This window comes from Schistocerca cancellata, chromosome 7, assembly GCF_023864275.1.
Source record: "Schistocerca cancellata isolate TAMUIC-IGC-003103 chromosome 7, iqSchCanc2.1, whole genome shotgun sequence".
Classification (NCBI taxonomy): domain Eukaryota; kingdom Metazoa; phylum Arthropoda; class Insecta; order Orthoptera; family Acrididae; genus Schistocerca; species Schistocerca cancellata.
The window spans coordinates 5,954,239-5,978,169 of NC_064632.1; positions in this window are offsets into that span (position 1 = coordinate 5,954,239).

Below are 23,931 nucleotides of genomic sequence, written 5' to 3' on the forward strand. Positions count from 1 at the left end.
GACAAAACTAAAATGAGCTCTAACATGGAAATTAAGCGTTTCCGGACACATGTCCACAGAACATCTTTTCTTTATTTGTGTGTGAGGAAAGTTTCCTGAAAGTTTGGCCGTACCTTTTTGTAACACCCTGTATACTTACGGATCACAATTACATATAACCTAAATTGGAACGATCACATAGATAATATTGTGGGTAGAGCAAACCAAAGACTGCGATTCATTGGTAGAACACTTGGAAGGTGCAACAGATCTACCAACGAGACTGCTTACACTACGCTTGTCCGCCCTATTCTGGAGTACTGCTGTGTGGTGTGGGATCCACATCAGGTGGGACTGACGGACGATATCGAAAAAGTACAAAGAAGGGCAGCTCGTTTTGTATTATCGCGAAATAGAGGAGATAGTGTCCCAGACATGATACGTGAGTTGGAGTGGCAATCATTAAAACAAAGGCGTTTTTCGTTGCGACGGAATCTTCTCGTGAAATTTCAATCACCAGTTTTCTCCTCCGATTGCGGAAACATTCTGTTGGCACCCACCTGCATAGGGAGAAATGTCATCACGATTAAATAAAAGAAATTAAAGCTCGCACGGAAAAATTGAAGTGCTCTTTTCTCCCGCGTGCCGTTCGAGAGTGGAACGGTAAAGAGACAGCATGAAGGTGATTCATTGAACCTTCTGCCAGGCACTTTATTGTGAACAGCAGAGTAATGACGTAGATGTAGATGTAGATGTACGTAATGCGATACAGCTCCGAGTAATATTAGCTTTTGGAACTACTTCTTCGAAAGTTCCGTATTGTGTTTTAAAGTCTTAACAACAAAGATTCTGTATGTTACATTATTCTAGCGATCTTTTTTCTCATGTTATTTAATATTTAAATCAAGCATAACGTTTTGGACATCCTGTTTCTAACTTACCATGCCTGAAAGTAGCTTCTTGTAATAATATAGAGAACCTCACTGAACAGGTTTGGTTCTAAGTTTAGTTTGGATTAAGGAAAGACATAAAAAGATTTCTGACCTCCTATTTCATCCCAGCCAATGGTGGTTTTCACATATAAAAATTGTGTAAGTTTTTGGTCAGCAGTTCTGTAGGCCTTTTTGGCTGCTGAACACGAATTTCAAGTTTGCTGCCATGCTGGACGCCAGATTCACTTCGAGAAGGGCAAAAAGCTTAACGATTTTCGCAGTTATTCAGACTTTTGCTTATACCTTGAAAACTATGCCTTTTTCTACGACGACCATTCTACACAATATTAAAGTAGACAAACGTTCCAAAAGAATGTACTAGTAAGCTCTGAATTTCTGAAGAGCGATATAGACGCCAGAGCACGCTGAAAAACAGTGATTTTTTGACCCTTCTGTGTAAACGCCTACATCCATTCCTTACAATTCGAAAAATCCACATGTTATCAACAAAAACCCCTACACCATATGATAGCACACTGAAATTCTAACATTCAGTATCGTCGCATGGAAGGGGGGAGCAAAGCAAAAATTACGAAAAATACCATCTGTGCCCCACAGGCAAACGACCCCTCCCACATGTCGGTTTCTCGTCCTTGTTATTACTTATAAAAGAGGTTGTTTGGGACGGACAGATGGGAAAACATGTTTTACGAAAACTTTAACAAATTATATTTACAACATGTTAGGCACATGGCGTTAAATACGGAGCTGAATATGAAATCTGTATTTATATGGGGCAATCGAATAAAAATGAGACAGGTGGATGAATGTAAGTACACTGTTTATTATTTACATATTTATCGCCATAACTGTTAACATATTGATCCGAGTTTGAGACAAGGTTGCCCATGGGTTCATGGAAACATCAATAGTCTATGGAACCATGATTGTACCCAGGCGTGTTCTCGTTGTCCGAAGCAGATCGACGGCTTAGAATTTCTATGTTCAGGACTCCAAAAATTTGGTATCCGCATATGGAGAACGACGTGTAAAAGCCTCCCACCGGAACTTCTGCAGCGTACCCAAATTAGCCTAATGTTGCCAACATGTGAACCCGAAGGGAAGGGAGAACCTTGTGGGGAAGTGTCAGCAACAAAGGAATGGAAGGATCGCCATGGATTTGAGCGTCCTTAAGGTGGATGCCAAAATGTTCACTCCACTATTAATAACGAAATAAATAAATAGCCAACTTGGTTTTCCTTTTTATTTCCTGTGCAAATCTTCGCTGCTTTCTCTATTACCGAGGGAATTCCCCTTTTATTTTGTGTAATTCAATGACTCGTTTCACAAAGCTGGGGGATCTTCAGACCAGATGTCTTCTGTCAACTGGGACTCTGAATACAGCTTACAGCACATGACGGGTGCCTGAGAAGGCTGCCCTAAAAGCATCTCTACCAAGAATTGCGACAAGTAGAGCCTAACAGGCAGATGAGAGGCAAATCCGCTTCACCTCGGCTCACGAACATGCAGAAGTAAGGAACTAACGTGTCGTCACCATTTAGGAGGGTGAATATAATATACATTGGCGTTGTGCAGGAAACTTTCTCTGATTTAATTTTGTATATGTTGTTAGGCCACCTTCGAGAAACACACAGTTTTCAAGGTACCAGCAAACGACTAAAGTACTTAAATTTGCAGGATTTCTGGGTTTTTCGTTATGAAGGTGACGTTTTACCTTCCAAAACTGTTGATATTCGGATTCAGCACCCAAAACTAAATACAGGATCGTTGACCAAAATTTTGTTACTTAAACTCCAATCTGAACACGAACTGACTTAATTATTTTAGTTTTTTATTATTACTTTTTGTCGTCTACATAGACATCTACGTGATTACTCTGCTATTCACAATAAAGTGCCTGGCAGAAGGTTCAATGAATCGCCTTCATGCTGTCTCTTTACTGTTCCACTCTCGAACGGCACGCGGGAGAAAAGAGCACTTAATTTTTTCCGTGCGAGCCTTAATTTCTTTTATTTTATCGTGATGATCATTTCTCCCTATGCATGTGGGTGCCAACAGAACGTTTCCGCAATCGGAGGAGCAAACTGGTGATTGAAATTTCACGAGCAGATTCCGTCGCAACGAAAAACGCATTTGTTTTAATGATTGCCACTCCAACTCACGTATCATTTCTGTGATTTTGTGATAATACAAAACGAGCTGCCTTCTTTGTACTTTTTCGATATCGTCCGTCAGTCCCACCTGATGCTGATCCCACACCGCACAGCAGTACTCCAGAATAGGGCGGACAAGCGTGGTGTAATCAGTCTCTTTGGTAGACCTGGTGCACTTTCTAAGTGTTCTACCGATGAATCGCAATCTTTGGTTGGTTCTACCCATAATACTACCTATGTGATCGTTACAATTAGGTAATTGTAATCCCTAAGTATTTAGTTGAATTTACAGCCTCAGCTTTGTGTGACGTATCGCGTAATCGAAATTTAACTGACTAATTTTAGTACTCAGGTGAATAACTTCGCGCTTTTCTTTATTCAGGGTCAATTGCCACTTTTCGCACCTTACAGATATCTTATCTAAATCATTTTGTAGGTCGTTTTGGTCATATGATGACTTTACAAGACGGTAAATGACAGCATTATCTGCAAACAATCTAAGACGGCTACTCAGATTGTCTCCAACTTCGTTAATATACACTCCTGGAAATGGAAAAAAGAACACGTTGACACCGGTGTGTCAGACCCACCATACTTGCTCCGGACACTGCGAGAGGGCTGTACAAGCAATGATCACACGCACGGCACAGCGGACATACCAGGAACCGCGGTGTTGGCCGTCGAATGGCGCTAGCTGCGCAGCATTTGTGCACCGCCGCCGTCAGTGTCAGCCAGTTTGCCGTGGCATACGGAGCTCCATCGCAGTCTTTAACACTGGTAGCATGCCGCGACAGTGTGGACGTGAACCGTATGTGCAGTTGACGGACTTTGAGCGAGGGCGTATAGTGGGCATGCGGGAGGCCGGGTGGACGTACCGCCGAATTGCTCAACACGTGGGGCGTGAGGTCTCCACAGTACATCGATGTTGTTGCCAGTGGTCGGCGGAAGGTGCACGTGCCCGTCGACCTGGGACCGGACCGCAGCGACGCACGGATGCACGCCAAGACCGTAGGATCCTACGCAGTGCCGTAGGGGACCGCACCGCCACTTCCCAGCAAATTAGGGACACTGTTGCTCCTGGGGTATCGGCGAGGACCATTCGCAACCGTCTCCATGAAGCTCGGCTACGGTCCCGCACACCGTTAGGCCGTCTTCCGCTCACGCCCCAACATCGTGCAGCCAGCCTCCAGTGGTGTCGCGAAAGGCGTGAATGGAGGGACGAATGGAGACGTGTCGTCTTCAGCGATGAGAGTCGCTTCTGCCTTGGTGCCAGTGATGGTCGTATGCGTGTTTGGCGCCGTGCAGGTGAGCGCCACAATCAGGACTGCATACGACCGAGGCACACAGGGCCAACACCCGGCATCATGGTGTGGGGAGCGATCTCCTACACTGGCCGTACACCACTGGTGATCGTCGAGGGGACACTGAATAGTGCACGGTACATCCAAACCGTCATCGAACCCATCGTTCTACCATTCCTAGACCGGCAAGGGAACTTGCTGTTCCAACAGGGCAATGCACGTCCGCATGTATCCCGTGCCACCCAACGTGCTCTAGAAGGTGTAAGTCAACTACCCTGGCCAGCAAGATCTCCGGATCTGTCCCCCATTGAGCATGTTTGGGACTGGATGAAGCGTCGTCTCACGCGGTCTGCACGTCCAGCACGAACGCTGGTCCAACTGAGGCGCCAGGTGGAAATGGCATGGCGAGCCGTTCCACAGGACTACATCCAGCATCTCTACGATCGTCTCCATGGGAGAATAGCAGCCTGCATTGCTGCGAAAGGTGGATATACACTGTACTAGTGCCGACATTGTGCATGCTCTGTTGCCTGTGTATATGTGCCTGTGGTTCTGTCAGTGTGATCATGTGATGTATCTGACCCCAGGAATGTGTCAATAAAGTTTCCCCTTCCTGGGACAATGAATTCACGGTGTTCTTATTTCAATTTCCAGGAGTGTAGATCAGGAACAATAGAGGGCCTATGACACTTCCTTGGGGAACGCCAGATATTACTTCTGTTTTACGTGATGACTTTCCGTCTACTACTATGAATTGTGACCTTTCTGACAGGAAATCACGAATCCAGTCGCACAAGTGAGGCGATACTCCGTAGGCACGCAGTTTGATTTAAAGACGCTTGTGAGGAACTGTGTCGAAAGCCTTCTGGAAATCTGAAAATATGGAATCAATCTGACATCCCCTGTCGATAGCACTTATTACTTCATGAGTATAAAGAGCTAGTTGTGTTTCACAAGAACGATATTTTCTGAAACCGTGCTGACTATATGTCAATAAATCGTTTTCTTCGAGGTACTTCATAATGTTCAAATACAGTATATGTTCTAAAACTCTACTACAACTCGACGTTAGTGATATAGGCCTGTAATTCAGCGGATTACTCCAATTCCCTTTTCGGGTATTGGTGTGACTTGAGCAAGTTCCCTGTCTTTAGGTAAGGATATTTCTGTGAGTGAGTGGTTGTATGGAACTGCAAAATATGGAGCTTCTTTATCAGCATACTCTGAGAGGAACCTGAATGATATACAATCTGGACCAGAGGCCTTGCCTTTATGAAGTGATTTAATCCTCTTTGTTGCACTGAGAATATCTGCTTCTATGTTTCTCATCTTGGCAGTTGTTCTTGATTGGAATTCAGTAATATTTACTGCGTCTTCTTTGGTGAAGGAGTTTCGGAAAAACGTGTTTAATAACTCTGCTTTAGTGGAACTGTCATCAATGACTTCACCGTTGTAATCGCGCATTGAAGGTATTGATTGCGTCTTGCCACTGGTGTGCTTTATGAATGACCAGATTTCGTGGCAGAATTTCGTTGTGGAAATTATTAAAAGCATCTCGCATTTAAGTACGCGCTGTATTTATAACTTCTGTAAAACGTTGCCAATATTGGGGATTTTGCTTTCTTTTAAATTTGGCATGCTTTTTTCGTTCCTTTTGCAACGATCTCACCCATTTTGTGTACCATGGGGGATCAGTACCAGTGGTATGTATCTCTGAATTGCTGTCGATGCTATCTCTTTGAAAACATTCCACAACTTTTCTACACTTACATGATCAGTTCGGAAGGAGTGAAGACAGTCTCTTAAAAAGGCGTTAAAAGCATTTTTATCAGCTTTTTTAAATAGATATACTTTTCGTTTCTTTTTGATGGTTGTGGGTATTACGGTATTCAGCCGAGGAGCAACTGCATTGTCGTCGCTAATCCCTGTATTCGTCACAATACCCACTATTTGTCCAGCATTATTTGTTGCTAAAAGGTCAAGAATGCTTTCGCAACCATTTACGCTTCGAGTGGACTCATGAACTAATTGTTCCAAATAATTTTCTGAGAAAGCATTCAGTATATTTTCGGATGATGTTTTATGCCTGCCGCCGGCTTTAAACGTATAATTTTTCCAGCATATCGAGGGTTGATTGAAGTCACCACCGAGTGTAATTGTATGAGCGGGGTACTTATTTGAAATGAGACTCAAGTTTTCTTTGAACTGTTCAGAAACTATGTCTTCTGAGTCGTGGGGTCGGTAAAACGATCCAATTAATAGTTTATTCCGATTGTCAGGTGTAACCTCTACCCATACTATTTCACATGAACTATCTGCTTCAATTTCGCTACAAGGAAAATTACCTCTGACAGCAATAAATACTCCACCACCATCTGTATTTGATCTATCCTTTCTGAACACTGTTATATCGTTTGAAAAAATTTCGGCTGAACTTATTTACGGCTTTAGTCAGCTCTCTGTACCTTCAACTATTTGAGCTTCAGTGCTTTCTATTAGGTCTTTTAGCTGTGGTTCTTTCCCAACACAGCTACGACAATTTACAGGTACGATACCAATCGTTTCTACAACTACCTTACTGTGTTTTACCAGCCCACTTTTAGACGGACGCCATTCTGTGGTTCCCTGAGACCCTCTAACTTAGAAAACCGCCCAGCCCCTTCCACACAGCCCCCGCTACCCGTGTAGCCGCCTCGTTAGCAGATACGTTAGGAAACAGGTTATTCATGTCAAACAATGAAACTTTGAATTCAGTATCGCGGATTACGGAGCTGTCCCGTGTGGCGGTATTCGTCCCTCGCACTCGCTGCGGTTCTGGTCTTACGTTAAATCAGTAAGTGGCTCGAAATAGCATGTCCAGACACTCCGGGATGATGATGGCATTGAAACAGAGGATGACAAGCGTAAAGCTGAAATACTAAACACCTTTTCTCAAAGCTGTTACATAGTGGAAGACCGCACTGCATTTCCTTCTCTAAATCCTCGCACAAACGAAAAAATGGCTGGCATCGAAATAAGTGTCCAAGGAATAGAAAAGCAACTGGAATCACTCAACAGAGGAAAGTTCACTGGACCTGACGGGATACCAATTCGATTCTACACAGAGTACGCGAAAGAACTTGTCCTCCTTCTAACAGCCGTGTACCGCAAGTCTCTAGAGGAACGGAAGGTTCCAAATGATTGGAAAAGAGGACAGGTAGTCCCAGTCTTCAAGAAGGCTCGTCGAGCAGATGCGCAAAACTATAGACCTATATCTCTGACGTCGATCTATTATAGAATTTTAGAACATGTTTTATTCTCGAGTATCATGTCGTTTTTGGAAACTCAGAATCTACTATGTAGGAATCAACATGGATTCCGGAAACAGCGATCGTGTGAGACCCAACTCGCTTTATTTGTTCATGAGACCCAGAAAATATTAGATACAGGCTCCCAGGTAGATGCTATTTTTCTTGAGTTCCGGAAGGCGTTGGATACAGTTCCGCACTGTCGCCTGATAAACAAAGTAAGAGCCTACGGAATATCGGATCAGCTGTGTGGCTGGATTGAAGAGTTTTTAGCAAACAGAACACAGCATATTGTTATCAACGGAGAGACGTCTACAGACGTTAAAGTAACCTCTGGCGTGCTACAGGGGAGTGTTATGGGACCATTGCTTTTCACAGTATATATATAAATGACCTAGTAGATAGTGTCGGAAGTTCCATGCGGCTTTTCGCGGATGATGCTGTAGTATACAGAGAAGTTGCAGCATTAGAAAATTGTAGCGAAACGCAGGAAGATCTGCAGCGGATATGCACTTGGTGCAGGGAGTTGCAACTGACCCTTAACATAGACAAATGTAATGTATTGTGAATACATAGAAAGAAGGATCCTTTATTGTATGATTATATGATAGCGGAACAAACACTGGTAGCAGTTACTTCTGTAAAATATCTGGGAGTATGCATGCGGAACGATTTGAAGTGGAATGATCATATATAATTAATTGTTGGTAAGGCGGGTACCAGGTTGAGATTCATTGGGAGAGTCCTTAGAAAATGTAGCCCATTAACAAAGGAGGTGGCTTACAAAACACTCGTTCGACCTATACTTGAGTATTGCTCATCAGTGTGGGATCCGTACCAGATCGGGTTGACGGAGGAGATAGAGAAGATCCAAAGAAGAGCGGCGCGTTTCGTCACAGGGCTATTTGGTAACCGTGATAGCGTTACGGAGAAGTTTAGCAAACTCAAGTGGCAGACTCTGCGAGAGAGGCGCTCTGCATCGCGGTGTAGCTTGGTCGCCGGGTTTCAAGAGGGTGCGTTTCTGGATGAGGTATTGAATGTATTGCTTCCCCCTACTTATACCTCCCGAGGAAATCACGAATGTAAAAGTAGAGAGATTAGAGCGCGCACAGAGGCTTTCAGACAGTCGTTCTTCCCGCGAACCATACGCGACTGGAACAGGAAAGGGAGGTAATGACAGTAGCACGTAAAGTGCCCTCCGCCACACACCGTTGGGTGGCTTGCGGAGTATAAATGTAGATGTAGATGTGGGCAGCTGCGGCGGGTTCAGTTGCAGTCGACGCGGCGGCGCCTGCTGGGGCGGCTGCCCGCACCGCTCGGCCCGCTCTTTGCCGCCTGCAACTTGGCCGCAAGTCGGCGGCCGGCGCCGACCCGTCTGTGCAGTCGGCCAGATAATCTGCTGACCGAACGCGCCGCGCGGGCCTCCCTCTCTCCAAGTTATAATGGCCGGCGGTCCCATTTGCATAAGTTGCTTAGCGGCCGGCATTAGCGCGCTCGGCGCGTAATCTGGAGGCGCACGCACGGCACACGCAGGACGCGTGCGGCCGCCTCCTCTGCGCCACACGCGCCTACGCAAACTCGTAAGCTACGCACCGGACCCCCGGCTGCGTCAGCCACGTCCACTTCCGCAGCAATTTGCATTATTAAAGTGCGTGTCAGGAGCCGGGGTCACCGCCGGCTTCCGTTGCCCGGACGCCCCCTGCGGGACATCCGGTGACCAACCACTCTGCTGTGAGGTAAGATGCCACTCGCTGCTACCACGCCAAGTATCTACCCATGTGAGGCAAGGTAGCACGCTGAGTTTCATCTATAGGCTACTGCTGAGACTCTACAACCTAAATCAGAGGACGGTTCACCTTGTTAGTCGTCAACGCCCTACCCACAACATGTATTCACAATTTGGAAACAAGAAACAAACAAACACCTTCCGAACAGGTCTCGAAGGCCTAACGGTACCGACCGGCCACTGTCTCATGCCCACCGCTCAGGCGTCACCGGATGAGCATACAGAAGGGCATCGCTCAGCACGCCCCTCTCCCATTCATCATTATTCGGAAATAACACATAGAAATGTGTGACAGGGGCAGGTCAGGGCCTCAGAATACGGTATTGTTAGTTCGTGTACTCATCGCAGGTGCATGTTATGGAGAAAACTGCTCTTCAACAGTTGTATCTCCTTAACATACCATCAATTTAAGTATATCTCAGGAAATAAGATAGGTATTTGTTTACCGTTTCCACAGATTCACATGGAATGTTTGTGTGTATAGCTCATAGTTGGTTGGTTGGTTGGTTTTGGGGAAGGAGACCAGACAGCGAGGTCATCGGTCTCATCGGATTAGGGAAGGACGGGGAAGGAAGTCGGCCGTGCCCTTTGAAAGGAACCATCCCGGCATTTGCCTGGAGCGATTTAGGGAAATCACGGAAAACCTAAATCAGGATGGCCGGACGCGGGACTCATAGTTACTTTACTGAGTCTGTAATATGTAGGGTGTCCATAATTCGAGTTCGAAAACACTGTAGACTGGGAACCACGGCTCAGAATGATGTCAAATTTGGAAAGCGTATTATTGACGAAGGGGGAAATGGCATGGTAAAGAAGAAAAGGAAAATATGATCCCCTCTAAGGGTCTTAAAGTAAATGTGGTCGGCTGTAAATGATAGATGAATTGCAATACGACGGCTATCGCTTGAGTTGCATATTAACCATTAGTACTGGTCACTGTGTATGTAAAAGCTCTGCAGTCAACAGTTGTGATGTTGTTAGTTAGATAAGTCCATCCACTACTGCAAATATCGGGTTTTAACTCTCCTCAGGCCAAAAGCACCATAAAAACAAAATGATATCGATTTCTGTCTTGTGATCATGAACCACATAACAGGCAAAATGACATCGGTTTATAACTGGAGCGAGATATGATTTTCTGCCACAGGCTGAAATCGAGAAACTACACAACAGATCGAAGTGTGTGAGGGGTCACGTTCAGAATGCGTTGCGCAATGCTTGCCTACAATTCAGGTACGTCTGGAATTCGAGCAATCGGCACATCTTTCAGAGAACCACACAACTAGAAGTCATACGCGCTAAGATCAGGTTATCAGGACGAGCAGGCTGTAGGGAATAGACGTCTGATAATTTTAGCATTTCCAAAATGCCTCTGCAGCAGCTGTTTCACTGGCTTTGCATTGTCCGGAGGTGCGCCACCTTGCATAAAAACTATGCACATCCCCGTTGAAGGGTTGGAATGACATTGGTGTGCAAAAGACTCTCATAGCGTTTACCAGTGACTTTGTAGTAACAGTTCCCAAAGCACTCATCTCCTCGAAAGAGAGCGGGCCTACGATAAACGGTCCCTACAACCGGTACCGCACAGTCATCTTTGCCGAATGAAGTGGTACCGGTTGATGTGCGTACGGCTTTTCCATTGCATATATTCTGCATTTCTGCGTATTTACATGTCCAGAGAATGTTCCATGAGCACTCATTGTCCACTTCCACCACAGCGATAAGGCCCAGATTGAACAATTTGAAACGTCCCCTTAGAAAAATTTGTGACTTACTGTGCTGACAAACCTCTTACGTTATTTGATTTTCAAACAGCTGAGCTTAACTGAACGTACTCAGATGTTTCTCTCTTTACTTATACTGATCAACACTAAACAGACACACAATACTTTCAGCTCAACGCAATCTGACTTTCAATAATCCCTACAAAATAGCCGGCCTCGGTGGTCTAGCGGTTCTGGCGCTGCAGTCCGGAACCGCGGGACTGCTACGGTCGCAGGTTCGAATCCTGCCTCGGGCATGGGTGTGTGTGATGTCCTTAGGTTAGTTAGGTTTAAGTAGTTCAAAGTTCTAGGGGACTTATGGCCTAAGATGTTGAGTCCCATAGTGCTCAGAGCCATTTGAACCATTTTTGAACCTACAAAATAATTGCCCTGACTAACAATAACCTATATCTTTGCCTTTCTTTCAGGAGTGCTAGTTCTGCAAGGTTCGCAGGAGAGCTTCTGTAAAGTTTGGAAGGTAGGAGACGAGGTACTGGCAGAAGTAAAGCTGCGAGTACCGGGCGTGAGTCGTGCTTCGGTAGCTCAGATGGTAGAGCACTTGCCCGCGAAAGGCAAAGGTCCCGAGTTCGAGTCTCGGTCGGGTACACAGTTTTAATCTGCCAGGAAGTTTCATATCAGCGCACACTCCGCTGCAGAGTGAAAATCTCATTCTGGATACCTTAATAGTGTTCAAAAGTCGTAATATATATATATATCAGTTTCTGATATATATCAGTTTCTGATATATATATCAGTTTCTGATGGACACACGTCCAGATCGTCCGCTCTCAAAATTCTGCCATCTCTTTCCCCAAATCCACCACTGCTGGCAGCTCACCATCTACTGCGCAACGCTACACGCTGTTCGTATCCAACCGCCTAACACTACAATAGCACATATTCCTACAATGTAAAACAGCCACAGACTGCACACATGACAGTCAGTGATTTTCTTAGAGAGAGCTACGTGCCGTTAACAACATAAAAACCTAAACAGTCTACTTACAAATTGTCTGGCCGACAGGTTAGCAGAAAGGAAACTCAGCACGTCGGTAATTTTGTATGCATAGCCACGAGGGATGTCTCGTAGGATTTTATGCCCAAACGCCATATCAACCACTTTCCTTCCTCTGTCACACTGCCCTTCGAAAGGATCTCTCTTTTCTAATTTTGTAATTATTTTCTCCAGACCCTTAGCAGCTATTGGACCAACACCATTTTTCCTTCCATTATCTTGTGTGGTAGCAGCAACTGTGGTGTAAAAGTAGCGTCTCTGGTTTATAATCCAATCTTCCTCGGTCCCGTTTTCGAATCCCACCACTTTTTAAGTTTTGAATAAAAATCATCAGCAATGGCGGTCGAAGACTTCCGTTATAAGAAGCCAGCCTCATTCACCAAACTATTTTGTCAAAGACGGAGGACGAGCGGACAGAGATTCAGAGCAGTCTCTTGCCCTGCGAGTGGGAAACTGCCCCAAAGGCGGAAGAATAATAATTATCAACCGCATGAACATGCAGAAGGCAATGGAAACCACTGCATTAAAGACACAATTTGTATCAACATGATATGGGACCTGTGATGATGGTCTCCCCATTGGCAAGAGATTCCGGAATAGTCACCAATTCGAATCTCCGGGAGGGGAATGCAGAGGGGAAGGTGACCATGAGAAAAACATTGAATAATCAATTTAACCATAACGTTCTACGAGCCGGGAAGTTGAATGTCAGAAGTCTGAACGTGGTAAGGAAGCTACAAAATCTGAAAAGAGAAATGCACAGTGTCATTCTAGATACAGTGGAAGTCGGTGGAGTCAAAGGGAAGGAAGACAGGGATTTCTGGTCACATGGGTATAAGGTAATGTCGGCAGCTGCACAAAACGATATAACGCGAGTAAGATTCGTTATAAATAGGAAGATAGGACAGAGAGAGGGAGTTACTATCAACAGTTGAGTGATAAGCTTATTCTCGTCAGAATCGGCAGAAAACCAACAACGACAAAAATAGTTGAGGTATACATGCTGACGTCGCGAATCGAAGATGAAGAGATAGAAATGGTATATGAGTGTATTGAACGGATAATTCAGTACGTAAACGGAGATGAAAATCTAATAGCCATGGGACATTGGAATGCGGTTTTAGGGGAGGGAGTAGAAGAGAGGGTTACGGGACAATATGGTCTTTGAAGTAGAAACGAGAGTGGAGAAAGACTAATTGAGTTCTGCAATGAATACGTTAGTAATAGCACATGCTCTGTTGAAACTTCCTGGCAGATTAAAACCGTGTGCCGGACAGAGACTCGAACTCGGGACCTTTGCCTTTCGTGGGCAAGTGCTCTACCAACTGAGCTACCCAAGCACTACTTACACCTCGTCCTCACAGCTTTACTTCTGGCAGTATCTCGTCTCCTACCTTTCATATCAGAGCACATTCCGCTGCAGAGTGAAAATCTTACTCTGGAAACATCCTCCAGGCTGTGGCTAAGCCATGTACTGCAATATCCTTTCTTTCAGGAGTGCTAGTTCTGCAAGGTTCGCAGGAGAGCTTCTGTAAAGTTTGGACGGTTGGAGACGAGATACTGGCAGAAGTAAAGCTGTGAGGACGGGGCGTGAGTCGTGCTTGGGTAGCTCAGTTGGTAGAGCACTTGCCCGCGAAAGGCAAAGGTCCCGAGTTCGAGTCTCGGTCCGGCACACAGTTTTAAACCGCCAAGAAGTTGCATATCAGCGCACACTCAGCTGCAGAGTGAAAATCTCATTCTGGAAACATGCTCTGTTCAAGAAACTAAGTAGGAGGAGGAAGTCTACTAGGAAACGACAGGGAGATGCGGAAAGATTTCAATTGGATTACATCATGGTCAGACAGAGTTTGCTAAATAAGAGACTGGATTGTAAACCGTACCCAGGAGTAGATATAGATTCAGATCACAGATTGGTAGTGATGAAGAGTAGGCAGAGGTTTAAGAGACTAGTCAGGAAAAGCAAATGCACAAATACGTGTGATACGGAAGTATTGAGAAATGAAGGGGTACGTGTTAATTTTTCTGAGGCTATTGATACTGTGATGATGAATAGCTCAGTCGGCAGTACAGCTGAAGGTAATGGACATCTCTCAAGAGGTCAATCGCAGAAGTTGGAAGTAAACCATAGGTACATGCAAGACAACAGCGAAGAAACAATAGAAAACAGGAGAAATACTCTGATAATCGATGGAAAAACGAAGTGCAAAAATGTCGAGGGAAATTCAGGAATACAGAAATGCATATCGGTTGGGGAGGAAATAAATAGTAAGTGCAGAGAAGCTAAGACACAATGGTTGCATAAAAAGAACAGACTCACCATGTAGGAAAGGCAAAACAGCCTTCGGTGAAAATAACAGCAAGAGTGGTAGCTTTAGGAGTGGGAATTCCACTGTTAAATAAAGGTCAGAGAGCGGATAGGTGGAATGAGTGCAGTGAATGCCTCTATAATTAGAGAGAAGACTTATCCGATGACTTGACAGAAGGAGAAACAGGAGTCGACAGAGAAGATACATGGGATCCAGTATTAGATACCGAATTTAAAATTGATCAGGAAGACTTAAGAGCAAATAAGCTGAAGCGGTAGATAACATTAATCAGAATTTCTAAAATCGCTGGAGTAAGTAGCAAGAAAACGACTATTCACATTAATGTGTCAAATGTATGAGGCTGGCGTTATATCGTCGAACTTTTGGTAAAACATCATGCACACAATTCCGAAGACTGCAAGAGCTGACAAGCGAGAATTATCGCACAATCACCTTAACAGCTCATGAATCGAAGCTGCAGCAAAGATAATATACAGAAGAATGGAAAAGAAAATTTAGGATCTGTTATAAGCCGATCAGTTTAGCTTTAGTAAAGGTAAAAGCACCGGACATGCTGTTCTGACACTGCGGTTGGTAATGGAAGTAAGACTGCAGAGAAATGAAGACACTGCCATGGACTTTGTCGATATGCAAAACGCGCTCGACAATAGAAAATAGTGCAAGACGTTTGAAATTTTTAGAAATATAGTAGTAAGCTATAGGTAAAGGTGGGTAATATACAATATCTACAAGATCCAAGAGGGAACAATGAGACTGGAAGACCAAGAACGAAGTGCTCGGATTAAAAAGAGTACAAGACAGGTATGCAGTCTATTGCCCGTACTGTTCAGTCTATAGGTGGAAAAAGCAATGAGGGAAACAAAAGTAAGGTTCAAGAGTGGGATTAAAATTCAGAGTGATAAGATTGGTGATTACATCGCTGTCCTCACGGAAAGTGAAGAAGAACTGCAGGATGAACAGTTTTTATGGTTTGGGAAAATCTGTATCCACGGCCATGCAATGTACTACTCCAAGACCTTATCCTCTTTGTGACCTCGGCATCTCATTTATTACAGGAGGAAGTTGAATAAGTTTTTCAGGGTAACAAATGGGAAATTACGTAAATGCAAAACAAACATCGTCGCAATTGTTTTGATGTGATCTGACAGTTTGTGCAGTATTATGAAACAATGGGTACAGTGTGTGTAGTGTGAGGACAGGCTAGAAGTGAGAAATGGAAGAAATGTGTAGCATTGCCATTTTACACTACTAAACAAAGTAAGAGCCTACGGAATAACAGAACAGTTGTGTGGCAGGATTGAAGAGTTTTTAGCTAACAGAACACAGCATGTCGTTCTCAATGGAGAGAAGTCTACAGACGTTAAAGTAACCTCTGGCGTGCCGCATGGGACTGTTATGGCACCTTGCTTTTCACAATATATATTAATGACCTAGTAGGTAGTGTCGGAATTTCCATGCGACTTTTCGTGGATGATGCTATAGTATACAGAGAAGTTGCAGCATTAGAAAATTGCAGCGAAATGCAGGAAGATCTGCAGCAGACAGGCACTTGGTGCAGGGAGTGGCAACTGACCCTTAACATAGACAAATGTAATGTATTGCGAATACATAGGAAGAAGGATCCTTTATTGTATGATTATATGATAGCGGAACAAACACTGGTAGCAGTTACTTCTGTAAAATATCTGGGAATATGCATACGGAACGATTTGAAGTGGAATGATCATATAAAATTAATTGTTGGTAAGGCGGGTACCAGGTTGAGATTCATTGGGAGAGTCCTTAGAAAATGTAGTCCATCAACAAAGGAGGTGGCTCACAAAACACTCGTTCGACCTATACTTGAGTATTGCTCATCAGTGTTCGATCCGTACCACGTCGAGTTGACAGAGGAGATAGAGAAAATCCAAAGAAGAGTGGCACGTTTGTCACAGGATTATTTGGTAAGCGTGATAGCGTTACGGAGAAGTTTAGCAAACTCAAGTGGCAGACTCTGCAAGAGAGGCGCTCTTTATCGCGGTGTATCTTGCTGTCCAGGTATCGAAAGGGTGCGTTTCTGGATGAGGTATAGAATATATTGCTTCCCCCTACTTATACCTCCCGAGGAGATCACGAATGTAAAATTAGAGAGATTCGAGCGCGAACGGAGGCTTTCCGGCAGTTGTTCTTCCCGCGAACCATACCCGACTGGAACAGGAAAGGGAGATAATGACAGTGGCACGTAAAGTGACCTCCGCCACACACCGTTGGTTGGCTTGCGGAGTATAAATGTAGATGTAGATGTACACTACTAATTAACTTCTTTGTAAAACAGTGTTGCACACTAGGGATAATCCGAACGAGGTAACTCTGTTTTATACAGATCGGTCTTGTATTCGGGAGGGTCGAGAATCCAACATTCATCCTGTCTTCCGGATTCAGGCCCCCTAAATTGCTGCCGGCCGGTGTGGCCGAGTGGTTCTAGGCTCTTCAGTCTGGAACCGCGCGACCGCTACGGTCGCAGGTTCGAATCCTGCCACGGGCATGGATGTGTGTGATGTCCTTAGGTTAGTTAGGTGTAAGCAGTTCCATGTTCTAGGGGACTGATGATCTCAGACGTAAGTCCCATAGTCCTCAGAGCCATTTGAACCGTTTTGAACCTAAATTAATTGAGACGAATGCGGGAATGGTTCCTACTGCAAGGCCCGGCCGACTATCGGTCTTTTCCTTGTGAAACTAGAGAGGTAAGTGTGTAAATGCTCTTACATCTAAATTACATTATTACTGTTGTTCTTAAATTGTAACACCAGGATATCTCAAATATACCGGGTGATCAAAAAGTCAGTATGAATTTGAAAACTTAATAAACCACGGAATAATGTAGATAGAGAGGTAAAAATTGACACACATGCTTCGAATGACATGGGGTTTTATTAGAACCAAAAAAAGAACAAAGTTCACAAAATGTCCGACAGATGGCGCTGGACTGCAAAACGTGACGGGTGAGAGGTACGCCGATATGTTACAGAATCGCATCATCCCCAGCCTGGCTGATATATGTCATCTTCATATATTTTGGATTACCTATTAGTGGAGTACTTTGTGATTGTTGTACTTTATTAAAAATGATATCTACCTGTCGTGTGTCAAAAGAGTTGGTTTTTGCAATTTGTTTTAAGATAGTCATTTCCTTTTTGATTTCATTAGCTTCTAGCGGTAATTTTAGTATTCGGTGTATCATACACTTAAAGAATGCTTTTTTATACTAAAATTACCGCTAGAAGCTAATGAAATCAAAAAGGAAATGACTATCTTAAAACAAATTGCAAAAACCAACTCTTTTGACACACGACAGGTGGATATCACTTTTAATAAAGTACAACAATCACAAAGTACTCCACTAATAGGTAATCCAAAATATATGAAGATGACATATATGGAAAACATATCAGATAGAATTACTAATTTATTCAAAAATACTGGAATAACAATAGCATTTACAGCTGATAATACTTTACAACAAAAATTAAGACATACAGTAAGTAAAGGCAATGGAAAATCTACCAGATCAGGAGTGTACAAGATCCAATTTAGAGACTGTGAGAAAATATATATCGGCCAAACAGGTCGAAATTTTGCAGTAAGGTACAAAGAACATACGTCGGGTACCTCACGAACAAAGTCTGTATTTGGCCATCATATAGCATTCAATAATCATGCTGAGGGGACAGTAGAACAGAATTTACAAGTTCTGCATTATGCAAATAAAGGATTACTTATGAATATCCTAGAAGAAATCGAGATATATGCTCATTTGAAAACCAAATCATCAGTGCTGCTCAATGAACAATTAGATTTTCGCGAAAAATATTATTACGACCCTTTTGACGAAATTTTATAGCAAAAGCATCTACTCTTTTGTTCTTTATAAAATATAAGACTAGTTATACCCATGGCAAAAGCAATGTATGTAAAATATACAGCACAACATAAAAAAAATATTAAATTGACATTGATTATTATAAGAACTTTTAGATCGATGTTTTAAAAAAAAAAAATTTTAATCAGCAGTCTCATCAGTTATTTAGATATACATAATGTGGAATGTACTCTTGGCTGCTACCCTACAACTATAAAGAATATTGCTATAAAACTGCAGTTAAAGTAAGACGATAATGCAACATCCAACAAAGATGTAATTATGATGCAGGTGACTCGGTATAATCGATATATACCACAACGCCAAAGACTTTCACATCTTTGATGTAACCGGCACTGTAATAGTACTAAGGTTGCCCATAGAGGACACAACTATTACACATCGTAGTTCACTGTTTTTATCAAAATATAAATAAGCTGTAGATATACTAACTATCTTTTAATCAGACATTTAAATGAATCTATTTTATGTTATTAGTGTACTTCCTACTTTTATACTTTGACGATGGCGTCATATTAAGAACGCTGATTTGCAGTTGTGAAGTAGTGTGAAAGGAAGTAGGCGGAGCCTCTGCATATTTAAGCTGGTGCTCAGCACTCAAACCATCAGTTAACTGCGTAGCAGCGAGGAGAGCTCCGCCTACCATCCTAAGGGAGCCATGGGTATAATTAATTTTATCTTATCTTGTTAAATTTTAACATCATTAGACACTTTCATTTTATTTAAAGATTGGTATCTAGTATTTCTTAAAATTTATCCACAGGTCTGATGATGGTTCTGTAGAAAGAACCGAAACCGGTTACCTGTATCATTAAAACATACATGAGTGATCAAGACTGAACTTTAGTCAAAATATAATAATTAATTGATCACTGTTTCCAAAAATGTTTACCAAAATTGTGCAAAGTTTGTCTAGTCAGGCAATTGGAAATTACAAAAGGTTTAGAAATATTAGAACCAAAATTATGAAACTTGGTATGAAAATTAAATTTAATAAAACTTGCCTCAAGGAACATATCATACCAAAATATGCTAGAATCAATATCCAATCCAAATCTAGTAATGTAACATATGTATAACAAAAGAGTAGTATTTTATGGATTAAATCTGAAATTAGAGAAGCTTTTAAGATAAAAGATCTTTTAAATGTCGAAATGTATAGTCTGCATTTATTGCTAAGTAATGAACTCTCACCTGTGATATTCTCTATTTTACTAAGCAGCATTGATGAAAAAATAGACTTTTTATGTAAAGCGATTACCCAAAGACATCAGAGAAAAATTAATTTACTCGTAGCTAAACAACAAAATAAGCTTTTAGAAAAGGTCAACAATATACATCAATTTTATCCAAGGACAATGAATCTTACAGATATTCAGTTCACAAAGTCCGAAATGTCGCTACTTGACAAAGGCTTAAAATATAACTTAGCTCCCCCACTAAATAATACGAATGTTAAACACATAATTGCTGATGTTATAGCAACAAGCAAAATATCGAAAATAAATAAACCCGAAGCATGTAAGATAGCCCTAAAAACGAAGGATTTAATTTTAAAAGAGAAAAATAAACTGCATAGAAGAACTGAAGATAAAACACTTAAAAATATCAATAATAAACTACTAGCAGAGAAAGCAATTGTGGTAAAGGCCGATAAAGGAAATACTCTTGTTATTATTAAAGAAGACGATTATATATTTAAAACACTCTCATTTTTTAATGAAAATGGGATTGTTGAAGTAACTAAAGACCCCACTCCAAAGTTCCAGTTAAAGATCAAGAAATTAGTCGATGAAAATAATCACCTCTTGACCCCTGAAGAAAAGAATATGATGAAAAATATGAATCCCCAAATACATAAATTAAGATCACAGATTAAACTGCATAAAAAAGAGAAATCTATACGACCTATTGTCAACTACAAAAGCAGTCCTTCATATAAACTAAATATGAAACTTAATAAAATTTTGAAAGCATTCTATACATATGACAGCAATTTCAGTATCAAAAACAGTTATGAACTAGCACAACAAATCCACAATATAGACATTCCAACTAGTGCAAGTTTCGCTTCATTAGATATTAAAAATTTATCTACAAATATACCCATTAATGAGACAATTAATATAATTAGGGATAACTTAATACAACACAAAAATATGACTAAAGACGAAATAATCGAATTTATAGAACTGCTTGAATGCACTTTAGATAACAATTATTTCTCTTTTAATACTAAAATCTATTATCAGAAAGATGGCTTAGCAATGGGAAATTCTTTGGCTGGGACAGTTGCAGACATTTTCGTGAACCACATTGAGATGCAATTCCTGAAAAATAACCCTGATATCGCAAATAAAATCATATATTACAAGCGATATGTAGACGATACATTATTGCTTTATAATGGCTCAAAAGATGAAATTGAGAAACTTACTATAAAATTAAACTCTACGCATCCGAAGTTACAATTTACAGTTGAGCATGAAAAATCGAAAATCTATCAACTACCTAGATCTCACTATAACTAATAACAATGGGAAACATTTATTTGCCATATACAGGAAACCTACAACCACTGATGTTATTATTAATGCCACATCATGTCATCCTGACCAGTATAAAAAAGCATTCTTTAAGTCTATGATACACCGAATACTAAAATTACCGCTAGAAGCTAATGAAATCAAAAAGGAAATGACTATCTTAAAACAAATTGCAAAAACCAACTCTTTTGACACACGACAGGTGGATATCATTTTTAATAAAGTACAACAATCACAAAGTACTCCACTAATAGGTAATCCAAAATATATGAAGATGACATATATGGGAAACATATCAGATAGAATTACTAATTTATTCAAAAATACTGGAATAACAATAGCATTTACAACTGATAATACTTTACAACAAAAATTAAGACATACAGTAAGTAAAGACAATGGAAAATCTACCAGATCAGGAGTGTACAAGATCCAATGTAGAGACTGTGAGAAAATATATATCGGCCAAACAGGTCGAAATTTTGCAGTAAGGTACAAAGAACATACGTCGGGTACCTCACGAACAAAGTCTGTATTTGGCCACCATATAGCATTCAATAATCATGCTGAGGGGACAGTAGAACAGAATTTACAAGTTCTGCATTATGCAAATAAAGGATTACTTATGAATATCCTAGAAGAAATCGAGATATATGCTCATTTGAAAACCAAATCATCAGTGCTGCTCAATGAACAATTAGATTTTCGCGAAAAATATTATTACGACCTTTTTGACGAAATTTTATAGCAAAAGCATCTACCCTTTTGTTCTTTATAAAATATAAGACTAGTTATACCCATGGCAAAAGCAATGTATGTAAAATATACAGCACAACATAAAAAAAAAATATTAAATTGACATTGATTATTATAAGAACTTTTAGATCGATGTTTAAAAAAAAAAAAATTAATCAGCAGTCTCATCAGTTATTTAGATATACATAATGTGGAATGTACTCTTGGCTGCTACCCTACAACTATAAAGAATATTGCTATAAAAACTGCAGTTAAAGTAAGACGATTATGCAACATCCAACAAAGATGTAATTATGATGCAGGTGACTCGGTATAATCGATATATACCACAACGCCAAAGACTTTCACATCTTTGATGTAACCGGCACTGTAATAGTACTAAGGTTGCCCATAGAGGACACAACTATTACACATCGTAGTTCACTGTTTTTATCCAAAATATAAATAAGCTGTAGATATACTAACTATCTTTTAATCAGACATTTAAATGAATCTATTTTATGTTATTAGTGTACTTCCTACTTTTATACTTTGACGATGGCGTCATATTATGAACGCTGATTGGCAGTTGTGAAGTAGTGTGAAAGGAAGTAGGCGGAGCCTCTGCATATTTAAGCTGGTGCTCAGCACTCAAACCATCAGTTAACTGCTTAGCAGCGAGGAGAGCTCCGCCTACCATCCTAAGGGAGCCATGGGTATAATTAATTTTATCTTATCTTGTTAAATTTTAACATCATTAGACACTTTCATTTTATTTAAAGATTGGTATCTAGTATTTCTTAAAATTTATCCACAGGTCTGATGATGGTTCTGTAGAAAGAACCGAAACCGGTTACCTGTATCATTAAAACATACATGAGTGATCAAGACTGAACTTTAGTCAAAATATAATAATTAATTGATCACTGTTTCCAAAAATGTTTACCAAAATCAACACTTATTTAGAAAGCATCTTTTTTTTGGTGATACATCTTACAAAGGAACTGCACTTCATCCTCCTCGCTATCTATTCCAGCCTACGAGCTATGAGCCCACCACTTGCACTTGTAACATGCAGTCGGACCCTCAGCTGAAATGGAATACGAGGGTTGTCCAGAAAGTAAGTTCTGATTGGTCCCGAAATGGACACCACGGTGAAAACCCGATGAATATTTGCACAGATGTGTTGGGTAGTGTCTCTAGTATGATCGTCGATCGCATCAAGACGCTCTTTTCAGTTGTGAGCGCACTGTGAGCGAATAAAGGTGGCTAGGACAACGATGTCTCCCGCCAAGTAAGAGGGTCCGCTGGGAAGCTTCGCCTTAATGAATGCAGCCCACCTAACACAACTGCCACGCACGTCCTTCTTCATGGCAATTCTCAGCCGCAATCTGCAGGGAGGGTGAAGACGCTCCAGCAGCATTTTCGATGGGAAGTGTTCGATCACCCTCAACACAGCCCCAATTGGCTCGTCGTGAGTGTCATCTCTGTTCACATGAAACACTGGATACGAAGACCACACTTGGGCGCAGACCGCGCTATAGACCAGCGTAGAGAATTGTCGGAGAGCGCAGGCGGCTGCCTTCTATGACGATGGTGTTGGAAATTTGGTATAACGCACCGACAAATGTCTAAGTCGGATTGGTGACTATGTAGAGAAGTATGTGGAAAGTGTAGCTTACTTTGCAAATAAAATATTTCTGATTTTTCACTGTGGTTTCCATTTAGCGAGCGATCGGAATTTACTTTCTGGACAACCCTCGTATAATTTGTTGCAATATATACATGTCCCGTCTTCGTCGTCTTCGAATGTTTCATTTTCTCTAAAGTGATTTTCTTTTTCTTTTGTCTTATTCTTCTTTCACTGAAGACCTTCCCCTTTTCCTTCCAATTCTTCTTCCCTTCTCGAGGTAGCAGCCTGATCTTTGCTCTATACTCTTTATCTTCTTCAGTTTCTGCGGCTGTTTGTTCGCTTCTTGTAACTCAGTCTTGAAGGAAGATGACGTGATGACGGGGGATTAGAGGTCTTACCTCTCTTTCTTGTCGCTTGTTTGTACCCTGGTGTAGTTCTGGGTATTATTGTAACATTTTCCGGGCTACAAGTAGGGAAGCATGATCCAATGGAATTAGTGATGGATATATTTGCAGTAACAGGCATAAAACTACA